Source organism: Pipistrellus hanaki (genome assembly GCF_964339955.1).
Source record: "Pipistrellus hanaki genome assembly, chromosome: 3".
NCBI lineage: Eukaryota > Metazoa > Chordata > Mammalia > Chiroptera > Vespertilionidae > Pipistrellus > Pipistrellus hanaki.
Genome location: NC_140505.1, coordinates 93,020,286 through 93,034,985, shown reverse-complemented (window position 1 = coordinate 93,034,985; position 14,700 = coordinate 93,020,286). Strand labels below are relative to the sequence as shown.

The 14,700-nt window shown below is 43.5% G+C and overlaps 1 protein-coding gene across 4 annotated transcripts in view; it reads left to right on the top strand.

Moving 5' to 3' along the window:
- SLC25A18 (solute carrier family 25 member 18) overlaps window positions 1-14,700 on the top strand; it is a 44,040-nt gene that overhangs the window by 16,781 nt on the left and 12,559 nt on the right. The window lies entirely within an intron of this gene.

Here is a 14,700-nt window from a genome sequence, read left to right as displayed (position 1 = left end):
TTACACTATCTTCAACTTTCTGGATTCTCTTATCTTCTTGCTTCTGTGGAGGAGTGTCCTCTGGCTCTTTGTGTTCCAAACCTTTGACTTGATTCTTGCGATCTTCCATTCTGTTTTTAGAACTCTGTATAATATTTTTTATTTCAGACAATCCCACATTTCTTTTTTTTTTTTTTTAATATATTTTATTGATTTTTTACAGAGAGGAAGGGAGAGAGATAGACTGCTAGAAACATCGATCAGCTGCCTCCTGCACACTTTCAGTCTTCAGGCCAACACTCTACCCACTGAGCCAAACTGATTTTGGCTCCTACTGCTTTTAATATTTTTTCCATTTGCAGCTTTGAATGGGTGTTTTTTTTTTTGTTGTTGTTTTGTTTTGTTTTTTTCTATCTTGTATTCTAATTCACTGATTCAATCCTCAGATACTTCTAGTCTGCCTTTGAATCCTTCAGAGATGTTCTTTTTGAAAAAAAATATATATTTATATAATTGATTTTTTTTACAGAGAGGAAGGGAGAGGGATAGAGAGTTAGAAATATAGATGAGAGAGAAACATCAATCAGCTGCCTCCTGCATGCCCCCTACTGGGGATGTGCCTGAAACCAAGGTACATGCCCTTGACCAGAATAGAACCTGGGACCCTTGAGTCGGCAGGCCAATGCTCTATCAACTAAGCCAAGTCAGTTAGGGCCAGAGGTGTTCTTTATTTTAGCTGTCCTCATTTCCAATGGATTCTTATTTATTGTTTCAAACTATCTTTTTTATTTTCCTAAGTGATTACATTTGCTTCTTTTTATTTTCTTTATTGATTAAAGGTATTACATATATGTCTTTATTCCACCATTGCCCCCACCCCCTCTCACTCATGCCCTTGCCCCCTGGTGTCTGTGTCCATTGGTTAGGCTTATATTCATTCATACAAGTCTTTTGGTTGTTCTCTCTCCCTTACCTCCAACCTCCCATACCTACCCTCTGAGGTTTGAGCATCTGATCGATGTTTCTCTGTCTCTGGATCTGTTTTTGTTCATCAGTTCATGTTGTTCATTATATTCTACAAATGAGTGAGATCATGTGATGTTTATCTTTCTCTACCTGGCTTATTTCACTGAGCATAATGCTCTCCAGGTCCATACATGCTATTGCAAATGGTAGGAGTTACTTTGTTTTTACACTAGCATAGTATTCATTGTGTAAATGTACAAGTTTTTTAATTCACCCATCTGCTGATGGGCACTTAGGCTGATTCCAAATCTTAGCTATTGTATATTGTGCTACTATGAACATACAGGTAGATATATTTTTTCTGACTGGTGTTTGTAGTTTCTTGGGGTATATTCCTAGAAGTTGGATCACTGGGTCAAAAGGGAGTTCCATTTTTAGTTTTTTGAGGGAATTAAAAAATGTTCTCTGCAGTGCTGGCACCAGTCTGCATTCCCACCAGCAGTGCACAAGGGTTCCTTTTTCTCCACACCCTCGCCAGCACTTGAAATTTATTGATGATAGCCATTCTGACAGGTGTGAGATGGTACCTCATTGTCATTTTTATTTGCATCTCTTGGATAATTAGTGACTTTGAACATGTTTTTATATGTCTCTTGGCCTTCCTTATGTCTTCTTTCGAAAAGTATCTATTTAGGTCCATTGCCCATTTTTTTTATTGGGTTGTTTATCTTCCTTTTGTTAAGTTGTATGTCAAGCTGTCTTTTCATGTTGGTGTAGCTCTCATTAAAACCTGCATAATTATCACAGCTTGTAGTTCTCACTGAATTGTTTGAGCATCTATAGTCTGAATTCATTACTCTGAATTAATTATTCTGAATTCTTTATCTGATAAATTGTTTACCTCCATTTCACTTAGTTCATATTTGGTGATTCCTCCTTTTCTTTCATTTGGGTTTTTTTCTCATCTCCCTATTTTTGCTGTCCCTTTGCTTTTGTTTCCATATATTAAATAAAACTTCTATGCCTCCCAGATTTTGTGGGATGGTTTTATGTAGTACGTATTTTGTGGGACCCAGTGGTGCAATCACTTAGATTTCCTGAGCTTGGTGTTCTAGAAAAGCCCCTTAATCAAGTTATTTGTGTTCTCCTGCTGCAGTTGGGTCTTTTACTTTTTTATTGATTTCAGAGAGGAAGGAAGAGGGAGAGAGAGATAGAAACATCCATGATGAGAGAGAATCATGGATCAGCTGCCTCCTGCAAGTTCCCCACTGGGATAGAGTCCACAACCCAGGCATATTGCCCTTGACCAGAATTGAACCTGGGACCTTTTCGTTTGCAGGCTGATGCTCTACTGAGTCAAACCGGCTAGGGCTGTAGTTCGATCTTGAATGTTATTGTCCCATTCATGGATGAAGTCTCCTCTCAGGCTGGCTGAGTATGTGGCTTACCCACAACCACATCATGCGAGCTGTTGTGAAAGTGCTGACTGAACAAAACAAAATACAATACAACAAAACAGATGAAACAAAACAAAACCTATACAAGGCCACTACAGCACCAACAAAAGCAACCACCAGAGAAGAGAGAATCAGGAAAGAGAGTAAAAATAGCAGAAAAAGAGAAAGAAAGAAAGAAAAAGTATGAAGAGAAAACAAAGCAAACAACAAACAAAGGAGGGCGGCGGGAGTGGGGGCCACAGAATATATAGATGCAGAGCTAAAAGAAAGAAAATAAGCCCTAGCTGGTTTGGCTCAGTGGATAGAGTGTTGGCCTACAGACTCAAGAATCCCAGGTTTAGAGAAATCAAGATGGCAGCGTAGGTGAGCAACTGGTCTGCTGCTCCCACAACAATTTAAAAATTAAAACTAATATAAAGGACATCTATCATCCAAAACCATGGGAAGGTTGGCTGAAAGAGAAAGGAGCGCAAGTGTGGAAAAGCTGAGGAGCCTAGGTACGGAGGCACTCGAATTGGGCTGGTGGCAGGTGACTGGGCGCAGGGCGCGGCTTTTTTTTTCAACCCGAAAGGAAACAAGCTCCCTATCACTTTGAAATCAAGTTTCTGGGGTCACGTGTGGGACCCAGAGGCCTACAGGGAGAAGCTGGTCTGTCAGCCATTGGTCCGAAGTGAGGGTGACTCTTGCAGAGGTGCACGCAACAATCATTGTTTACTGCCCTGGATCGCAGTGGGGACTTGGAAATGCGGGGGGGCTGGGACAGCCATTGTTGTTAGCCACGTCCCAACCTAGTGATGTCCTGAGACCCTGCCCCACCCTGAGGCCCCACCCCGCCCTGAGACCCTCCCTGAGGCCCTGCCCACACATTCTACAGACCCTTCCAGGCACCGCCCAGCTGCTTTTGCATATAAATGGCTGATATTGTGGCAGCTTAACAAAATAAACTGCAGCTCCAGCAACAAAGCTCCAGCAACAAAACCAACAAGTCCCAAGCAAATGAACTGTACCCCATTGGTGATCCAGAAGCCAGTTTTCCTGGTGGTCAGTTTCAACCACTCACATCCATAAGTGACACATTCGGGAGACAGATCAATGAGCACCAAAGCCCCACTGAAACAAACCGTGTCTCCAGCACAGCAGTTCTTCCTTTATAGACAGAGCGGGTCCTCACAGACAATTGGCCTGGAGGTCAATTCCTCCCAGTGTACCAACAGCAATCAAGGCTTAGTTACACCAAGACTTTGCACTCAGCCCACAAAGGGATATACCAAAAGCGACCACCTCAGGTGATTGGGGAAGCTGAGCTACTGACCCCTATAGGTCACCTACCAAACAAAGCCACTCCATCAGCCAAAATGAGGAGACACAGAAGCATGACACAAATGGGAAAGATGAAGGAAAGTAAACTACTGGACGACACAGAGTTCAGAATCACATTTATAAGATTACTCAAGAATCTTCTAAAAATCTTTGAGAAACTTGATGAGACCTCCAAGAAGCTTGGTGAGACCTTCAAGGACCTTAAAGAGAATTCCAAAAAAATGGAAAAGAACCAGTCAGAAATTAAGTATACAATCTCTGAAATAAAGAATATACAGAAACTCAACTATAGATCAACGTACTCCAAGAATCAAAGCAAAGATCTGGATTATAAGAAAGAAAAAAATCACCCAACCAGAGAGGCAGAAAGAAAGAAGAATCCAAAAGTGTGAGGATAGTGTAAGGAGCCTCTGGGATGGCTAAAAGCGTATCAACATCCGGATTTTTGGGGTGCCAGAGGAGAGTGAGCAGGATATTGAAGGCTTAATGGAAGAAATAATGACAGAAAACTTTCCCTACCTGGTAAAAGAAATAGACTTACAAGTTCAGGAAGCATACAGAACCCCAAACAAGAGGAATCCAAGGAGGGACACACCAAAAAACATCGTAATTAAAATGCCAAGGGCAAAAGACAAAGAGAGAATCTTACAAGCAGCAAGAGAAAAACAGCTCGTTACCTACAAGGGAGTACCCATACGACTGTCAACTGATTTCTCAACAGAAACTATGCAGGCCAAAAGGGAGTGGCAAGAAATATTCAAAATGATGAACAACACGAACCTACAACCAAGATTATTCTACCCAGCAAAACTATCATTCAAAATTGAAGGTCAGATAAAGAGCTTCACAGACAAGAAAAAGTTAAAGGAGTTTATCAACATCAAACCAGAATTACATGAAATGCTGAAGGGTATTTTTTAAGGAGAGGAAGAAGAAGATAAAAATAAAAGTAAAAATTATGAACAACAAAAAGACATAAAATACATACCTACCAACAAGTGAACCTAAAAATCAAGTGAATAAAAAATCTGAAGAACAAAATGGACTAGTGAATATAATAGAATCAGGGACATAGAAAGGGATTGGACTAACAATTCTCAGGGGGTGAGGGAAGAGATTGGACAAGAATCTTACACCTATGGATGAAGACAGGGGTGGGGTGTAAGGGCATGGGGTGGAGTTGGGGATCAGGTGGAGGGGAGCTATGGGGGAAGAGAGGGGAAAGAGGAACACTTGTAATAATCTGAACAATAAATATTTATAATTTTAAAAAAAAGAGAGTCCCAGGTTCAATTCCAATCAAGGCATGTACCTTGGTTGCGGGCACATCCCCAGTAGAAAGTCTACAGGAGGCAGCTGATCAATGTTTCTCTCTCTTTGATGTTTCTAACTCTCTATCCCTCTCCCCTCCTCTCTGTAAAAAAATCAATAAAATATATTTTTTAAAATAAATAAGAATAGCTGAATGATGTGGCTCAGTAGATAAGCATCAACCTGTGAACCAGGAGGCCAATTGTTTGATTTCCAGTGAAGGCACATGCTTAGCTTGCGGGCTTGATCCCTATTGGGGGGCTTGCAGGAGGCAGCTGATCAATGATTCTCTCTCATTTATATTACCCTCTCTCTCTCTCCCTCTCCCTTCCTCTCTGAAATCAATATATATATATATATATATATATATATATATATATATATATATATATATATAGCTTTTAGATCTTAAAAAAAAGAAAATAAGAATAGAAAATTAAAGGAATAGGGGAAGGAAAATTATTTAAAATGAAGGAGGGGAAATAAGAAATGAAAACACAATAATAATAATAAAATAAAATAAAAACTTGGAAGGAAAAATAGAGGAGAAATAGACCTAAAATAAGAAAAAGAAAAAATGAGAAAGCAGGAGAAAAAGAAAAGAGAAAGAATGGAAAAATAGGTAGTGAAAAAAAATGAGTAGGAAAAGGGAAGAGGAAAATTAGGTATATGAATGAAACAACAGAGATTAGGATTATAAATCAATAAAGCAGATAGATAAAGATGATAAATTTTAAAAGGGAAAAAAGAAAGGAAAGAGAAAAGCTTTTAAAAAAGAGAAAAGTGGGGGGGAGGGAAGGGGGGACATTTTTAAAAAAAAACCTGAAGTGACATTTGTTTTTCAACCAAGTTTATTGCCCCCTGGGAGCTCACTTTGGATCCCACTCTTTTGTTCTGTCTGCCAATTCTGGGATTCCTTTTAGGTACAGTACTTAGGTGGTAACTGCTATCTGGTACTGTCTTTTGGCAACTTGCTTGAAGCTCTAAGCAATCCACTGATCCACAGGCTTTGGCTGCAAACAGGAGTGGCCAATCTGACCTCTAAAGTAGGTTTGTTATCAGCTAAGAACTGGGTCATAAAACTTCCCCTGGTTCTCCAGGCTCTGCCTTTATCCATCCTAGCGAGGTGTCAATCTTAATCACTCAAAGGTCTGTTTCTGAAAGGTCTTTAGGCGGGGAAGTGCTGTTTGGCTTTCAGGGAATATGGTGGGTGTGTCTCCCTGTCCTAGACCTACTTCTCCACAAGTGGCCCAAGATATTACTCTGCCCTTGGCTGGACAGAGATTCTTGTATGGAGACCAATGGGGTTAGCTGGCAACCTGGAGTTTTATCAGTTTGAGCATGAGGGAAAATTACTGATCTGGTTTCCAGGATAGTGGGGTGGACAGCCCCTCCCCCCCCCCCCCCCCCCCCAACCCAGTCACTGAAGCTCCTGAGACTGTTCAAACCCATAGGCTTGGCCTCTGTTTTTGTTTCTTCTGAAAAGCTCAAAATGCAGGGTGTGGCATCCATGGCACCTGAGAGTGTAGTGGGCTGTATCACCTAAAGCCGGGTTTTTCCCTTTCCCTGTCCTGGGGCTGCTGCTCCTCTCAGGAAAAATGGCCCTTTCTGTTTGGGGGCCTCAACCAAATGCTCCTGGCTGCTGTTTTTCCAAATCTCCCCTCTCAATGCTTCCCACTCCGGCCTCTCCTGAGGCACTCCTCCACATTTCCCTCCCTGCACCAAAACCTTGGGTGAGTAGCTGCAACTGAAAAGTCACTGGGCTCTGGGTAAAACCAATAAGCAAAACACACTGCACCTTTCCTGGGGGCTCCTTCTTGGTCTGCCAGCTCCACAGCAGCCCTGCCACCTTTCACCACTGGATGTCATTAGCCTTGGGTCTTGACTCTAGGGCTCCGGGCTGTGGAGCTCAGCCTGGGTTCCAGGCCTCTATCTTCTGAGGGAACAGACCCTCCCTCCTCAAACTTGGCCTGCTGCCCCTGGGAGCTGGGTCAGCTCCTTTCACAACCTTGTTCTTCCTACCAATCTCTGAGTGTTTCCTGTCCTTTCTTAATATAAGTCTCCTCCTCAGCTGGACTTCAGTTGGTAATTCCAGGTGATGTTTTCCATTTTAGTTGTATTTCCAGTATCACGACAGGTCTGCCTATTGGGCCACCATTTCCCCAACCCCCCCATTACATTTAGTGTTTTCTTACTGCCTTCAGGATCAAATTTGCCAAAAATTACCTATTACTGGGGGGTAGGGGTTGCACACCCTATATGTGGGAATCCCTGGACTGTTGTGGGGTCAAACCCTGGGTTCAAAATAAGACCACCGGAGGCTGATTAATTAATTTAAAAAAAGCAGGCAAGGATTTATTGAACTGGCCAGGACAGCCACAAGAGCACCACACGCAGGTGGACTCCAAATGACTGCACCGTATCAGGGGTAGGCAATTTCTTTTAAAGGTTTAAACCGCAAGAATTTTCCTTTTGTTCCTAAATCCTAAAGACTAAATTCTAAAGACTGGGGACAGCCTGCAGGGTTGGTTTCCAGTCACATTCTGCTGGACATTGGAATGTGGCCCTGTCTTGCGATAGCGATAACACAGAAGCAGAGCTCAGCGGTTAGTCTCTAAAGGTTATCTACAGTTTCTATCCCTGAAGCTACTGAGTCAGTGGGAATCAATCTCCTGTGGTCCTGGTCCCAGGCAAGGGAAAATTGCCTTAGCCTCCAGGTCTTCACCTGGAAGCTGAGGTAAGTACCCAGTGTTTTAATCAGATGCAACAGCCACACTTAGCAGGGTTAAAATTCAAACAGCAGTTTTTACCAAAGTATGGTTGTCACTATATTTCATGGACCTACCTATCTGTGCTGCTCTCCTGAGCCAACAAGGTGGGGTACTGTGCCCTCAGCCCTTTCTTAACACAGGACTCACATTGCTCTTCTACTTGTAAATTTTCCTTTATTCTGTAAGGCCACTGTAGCGCCTCCAAGCCAACCCATAATGACCTCACATCTGTGAAACCTTACAGAACTCATAGTCTAAGCAGCTCAATTACTATTAACTGGAAGATGAGGGGCTCTTAAAATTTTTTGTTTAGCCAAAACCAGTTTGGCTCAGTGGATAGAGCGTTGGCCTGCGAACTGAAAGGTCCCAGGTTTGATTCTGGTCAAGGGCATGTACCTTGGTTGTGGGCACATCTCCAGTGGGGGATGTGCAGGAGGCAGCTGGTCAATGTTTCTCTCTCATCGATGTTTCTAACTCTCTATCCCTCTCCCTTCATCTCTGTAAAAAATCAATAAAATATATTTTTTTAAAAATTTTTGTTTATTAGTTAAGGACTCTGGTTACCATGTTACAAAAACTAACTTGCTTAAGACAATATGTCAATTCATTTGAAAGAGAGTGGGATATGGATACCTAAGATCAGGAATGAAGGGGGTAACTTTCATAGGGTTTCAAATACCACCAGTACACTTTCTTATCTCTCCTTATCTCTGTGGTACTGCTTTATTTACCTATCTTTTCCCCAAACCATGTGACAGTAAACACAACTGCTTACTGGGTACCAAGTTTTTCTACAGAAAAAAAGGCTCCTTAAAAGAGACTCTACAATCTATTAAAATTCCTATGGGGGAAAAAAAATTCCTATGGAAGAGACTGAATAACCTAGCTTAAGTTAGGCACTCATCCTCAGACAGTCAACGTTACCCAGGGGATAGCATCAGGTTTTAGGAATATGGCAGGTCCCACGGCACCCAGGTGGAATGTTGAGAGGGATAAAGGGAATTCCTGGAAATGGAATAATGTACATGCTATCCTTTCATGCCTTGGGACATGCAAACATACTATTTCCCATATTCCTCCTAATACAGTTCAATTATCACCTATAAAATTGTAAGTACACTTGTCTTTCCAATGTGAGATACCTCAGTGTCATAAGCAAAGACTGCATCCAGAAGCCTCTGGTATCCAGTCCTTGTCTCTTTTGGTCCCAAAGAGTTTCAGATGTAGCTCCTCATAATCCTGCATTCCAGAGTTTAACTGATATGTTTTACTACCCAAGTACTCCCTAAATACTGTTTTTCCTAAATTCCATTAGGAAAGAAAGTGGGGTAAATCTACACATATAAAGAGGCAATATGCTAATTTGTCCTATTTGCATATTGATGCTTGAGCAGCAGGGGGCCGGCAGCCTAAGCCAAGTTCCCTGAGGTCTGAGGAGACTGCTTGTCAGGAGCCCGGACTGCAAAGAAGGAAGAGGTAGTGGCCACCAGGAGCTCTTCCAATCCCCTGGCACAGACACCCTACCCCAGCCCCCGCACCCTAAGGGCACAGGGAGGCTAACCCAACAAGACCCAGCCTCAGGGGTAGCTGCAACCCACACCTCCAACTACAAATCTTTTTCCCTGCCATCCTGCCAGGGGCACCCACAACAATAGCATGCTGGCAATCACCCATCAGCACCCCTGGGGCCCAAGGCCAGCCACTGCCAGGCCCTCTTTGCTGGGACTGGACACACCTCTCCTCCCTACAACTCCAGACCCAGGTGGAGGCAGGCCTGAGCGGACCCCCAGGGTCAGACGCCTCCCCCACCCCCTACCCCCCCACCCTCCCCACCCCATACCACAGCAGCAGTACTGTCTCTCTCTGGGGGCATGGCTAAACCCGCCCTCCTAGCTTGCCTGGCTCCAGGAAATTGGAGCCCCGGCCTGAGCAGGTACAGATGTGAAACAGCTACGTACAATTTAAGAGTCTCATGCTCTACCGACTGAGCTAGCCGGGCGAGATGTGCCACGTACAATTTAAAGAATTGTGCTGCTGAAACCGGTTTGGCTCAGTGGATAGAGAGAGCATCGGCCTGCTTACTCAAGGGTCTCAGGTTCGATTCTGGTCAAGGGCATGTACCTTGTTTGCAAGCACATCCTCAGTGGGGGGTGTGCAGAAGGCGAATGATTAATATTTCTCTCTCATCGATGTTTCTAGCTCTCTATCCCTCTCCCTTCCTCTCTGTAAAAAATCAAGACCAGGTGAGTCAAGGTCCTATTTGTTCCTTATTCCAAGCATATGGATTAATAAATCAGCACTGATTCTGCCAGTGCCCTCAGGCTCAGCTGATAAGAATTAAAAGAATGTCCATGTGCTTTCTCAGGCGGCTCTCTACATATCACCCTTTTTTTATTAATTAAAATAAAATTTAAACATCAATAATAGGGCTCTAAAATTAAAAACAATTGCAAACAATGCCAATGCAAAAACTAAATTACATACATGTTATTTTCAAAACTTGAATGTCAAGAGCAAAACTCTGGCTATTAAATAATAACAACAATGCCAATGCAAAACAACAAAATGAGAAATCAGAATTATGGACATATTCATATTTTTAGCTACTAAATGAGTCTCCTTTGCTGCTGGTGTAGATTTACTCAGAGTCCTTGGACTTGCTGCACAAGACTTTGCAGAAGACTGGAAGCTAACAGATGCTAGCATGAGCAGGAACATGATTAAAGAAGTAGCTTCCACTTCAGTCTTTAATTTCTTCAGATGACTCCATGTTGGCACCTCAGTCCCTTGCATAGCTTTCAGTTTTCTTCTCCCACTTTGCTGTCGTCTGGGCAACTCTCCGTCCTTTTGGGTGAAGGAACACAGGAACTTCTCTGAGTCCATTGTGATGACGGACATAACACTCTGGCACCCGAATTGGCTGCATTGCTCCTTCTTTCCTTTCATTTTAAACTCAGGGTTCAACCCCACAACACTCCGGGCCTGGCTGCTCCAGGCCTGAATGCTGCTCCAGGCCTGGCTGCTGCTGCTCTAGGCCTGGCTGCTCTGGGCCTGGCTGCTCCGGGCCTGGCTGCTCCGGGGCCTGGCTGCTGCTGCTCTGGGCCTGGCTGCTGCTGCTCCAGGCCTAGATGCTGCTGCTTGTGGCCTGGCTGCTGCTGCTCCGGGCCTGGCTGCTGCTGCTCCAGGCCTGGCTGCTCCGGGCCTGGCTGCTCCGGGGCCTGGCTGCTGCTGCTCTGGGCCTGGCTGCTGCTGCTCCAGGCCTGGATGCTGCTGCTCGGGGCCTGGCTGCTGCTGCTCGGGGCCTGGCTGCTGCTGCTCTGGGCCTGGCTGCTGCTGCTCTGGGCCTGGCTGCTCCGGGCCTGGCTGCTGCTGCTCCAGGCCTGGCTGCTCCAGGCCTGGCTGCTCTGGTCCTGGTGCTGTCTATTCTTAACACAGCAGCCAAATAGTCCTGTCTAGAGCATGTCACTTCTATACTGACAACTCTCCAATTGTTTCTCTTTTAATTCAGAATAAAAGCCAACGATCTTATGAGGCCTTGCCTTCACCCCATTATATCTATGACTGTCTTCACATTCATCCATGTTCACTCTTCACTGGCCACTGTTATTCGTCCAGTTCACTAGACTCACTGCTCTCTGGGCCTTTGCTCTGCCTTGAATGATCTCTTAGACCCTTACTCCTTTACTCCTTTTGGATTCTCAAGTCACCTCACTGAATTTTTTCTGGGTCAATCCACCATCATCCCCACTCCACTGACGTTTTCTATCTTCCTTTCCTCCTGATTTTTTTTGTATTTATCACTATCTGGCATCCTTAGGATTTATTTATTTCATTTATTCTCAGTCTTCGCTTTTAAAATTTAAGTCCCTGCCCTGGTCGGTATTGCTCAGTGGTTAGAGTGTCTGCCCACACACCCAAGGGTCATGAGTTCAATTTCCTGGCAAGGCCATGCACATTCCAGAATTGTAGGTTCACTCCTCACACCCTAGTTGGAATACATTTGGGAGGCAATCAATTGATGTTGTCTCTCACATCAATGTTTCTCTCTTTCTCTCCCTTCCACTCTCTGAAAAGCAATGAAAAAAAATATCCTGTAGTGAGGATTACCAACAAAAATTTTAATCCTTAAAAACAATGATTTTAATCTTTTGTTCAATACTGTATACCCAGACCTGGAATTTTTTTCTGACTAGATCAATATACAACAGGGGAAAATTGATCTGTCTTTTCTTCCTCAAAACAAAATACCTGGAGAGGGCAGAGAATTTCTGATAGCCTAGGGAACAATAGGAAGCATGGAAGAGGAAGGAGTGTTTACACAGTTTGAAGGGAGCCTGGAGAGAAGAGACTGCTAAGAACACAAGCCAGCCTCCATCAGAGCATCAGGATTCAGTGATCCCCTGTCTCTCTGGCTTGAACCAGGACCTCTCCTCAGGAGCTATAACAACTATTATAACTATAGTTTTGACTTCCTGGCACTGTCCCTGGTGCTTTCCATGTGCATCAAGTACAAATCCATAGTCTTAATGCAGCTCAGTCTTTCAGTGGGGTCACAGGAAATTCAGAAAACACATTTTAAGAGCCAAAGTGTAACTTCACAATATTTCAAGTGTTTGGGGGTTATCATTTATATATATATATATTTTTAAATAAATTTTTATTGTTCATATTATTACAAATGTTCCTCCCCGCCCCCCACCATTGCTCTCCTCCACCAGGTTCCCACCCCACCCTCTGCCCTTTCCCCACTCCCCATTGTCTTCATCCATAGGTGCACAGTTTATGTTCAGTCTCTTCCCACATCCCCCTCTCCCCTTTTCCCAAGAATCGTCAGTTCACTCCCCTTCCATACCTCTGATTCTATTATATTCAACAGTTAATATTGTTCATCAGATTTTTTTTTAATTTCCTTGGTTTTTAGATTCACTTGTTGATAGTTATGTATTTGTTGTTCATAATTTTTATCGTTATTTACTTTCTCTTCTGAAAGAACCCCATTCAGCAATTCATATAATTCTGGTTTGGTGTTGATGAACTCCTTTAGATTTTTTTTTTTTTTTTATTAGTGAAGCTCTTAATCTGACCTTTGATTCTGAGTGATAGCTTTGCTGGATAGATTATCTTTGGCTGTAGGTTCTTACTAATCATCACCTTGAATATTTCTTGCCATTCCCATCTGGCCTGCATGGTTTCTGTTGATAAATCAGCTGACAATCGTATAGGTGCTCCTTTATAGGTAACTACCTGCTTTGTCCTTTGCTCTTGGAATTTTAATTATGATTTGTGTTGGTGTGGTCCTCTTTGGATTCCTTTTGTTTGGAGTTCTGTGCGCTTCCTGGACTTGTAAGTCTAATTCTTTTATCAGGTGGGGGAAGTTTTCTGTCACTATTTCTTTCTGTATGTTTTCAATATCTTGCTCTCTCTCATCTTCTGGGACCCCCATAATTCTGATGTTGGTTCGCTTGAAGTTGTCCCAGAGGTTTCTTACATTATCTTCAATTTTCTGGATTCTCTTGCCTTCTAGCTTCTGTGGAGGAGTGTCTTCTGGCTCTTTATGTTCCAAATCTTTGACTTGATTCTTGTGATCTTCCATTCTGTTTTTAGGACTCCATATAATATATTTTTTTTATTTCAGACAATGTATTCTTTATTTCTTGTTGATCCCTTATTATTTCTTGTTTATCCCTTATCATTTCTTGTTGATCCCTTATCATTTCTTATTGATTCCTTATTAATTCTAGTTGATCCCTTTTCATATCCTCATAGGTCTTATCGATCTTTTCTAGGAAATTCTTGAAAAACCTTATAAGTGTAGATTTGAACTCTATATCCAGTCGCTTTTTGTCCTCCATTTCTTTCGTTTGTGATCTATTTCGCAGATGGAGTGGGGTTTCAGGGTGGAGCCTACAGCCTTGGCTTCCGTCAGCCCCGCCCTATGCTGTTCCTGGGTCTCAGGGTCCTTCAGTACTCGTTGCAAGCGCCTCTGAGAGAAAGATGTCCTCGATTTTTGCCTGCTACCAAACAGTCTTGGCTTTCCCCCAATGAGCCCGGTATTGGGGTTCTATTCAGTTGGAAGTGGGATTGGAGGTGGCGTTCAGAGCAGTCTGGAGCCCCTGTCTCCTTCCCACCAGGGTAATCCCCCGGCACAGCCAACCGTCCCTTCTCTGCAAGCAATGTGCGCACCTCAGGGACCTCCTTTCGCCGCTCCCCCGGGGTTCCACCTTACAGCCCAGCTCCCTCTGGATGAGCCTGGGTCCCCGGGGTCTGGCCTAGAACTGGGGTTCAGAGCAGTCAGAACTGGGGCCCAGCACAGTCGGAGCGTTTATCTCCTTCCTGCTAGGGAATGCCAGCCAGGCACTCGGCCTCCCTCCTCTCCGGCTCCGTTGTCTCCGCGCGCACAGCGTGTCTTCGTACCTTAGGCTTTTACAGCTCCTCCGCATTTCCTTCTGGTTTTCTCCTTGCTTCTTGTTGTAGAATTTCCAGTCAGTCGACTTTCCTGTAGTTCTAGGTAATGTCCATTTTATATTTTAGTTGTATTTTATTGAAATTGTTGTGTGCAGCTGCGGCTAGGTATTTACCTGGGCAGCCATCTTGGATCCTCCATTCTACCTCCATTTATATTTTTTAATCTCAAGTATTTTATTGTAGTTTTTGAACACTATGAGAGGTATTCTGAAACCACAGCAACTCTCTTCAAAATGCCTATTTCAGATCCCAATAGCTTCCCTCACCATTGCTCCATGCCGCTCTCCTAAACTCCTCCAGAATTCCTTCCCAGCCTTGGTTTGGGCCCATTATTCTTCCCTCTCATCATCTTCTGATCTCAATCCCCAAAGTTCAAAAGGTTTAGGAGGTGATCAACTTGACAGTATTAATACAAGAATAATGTTCTGTCC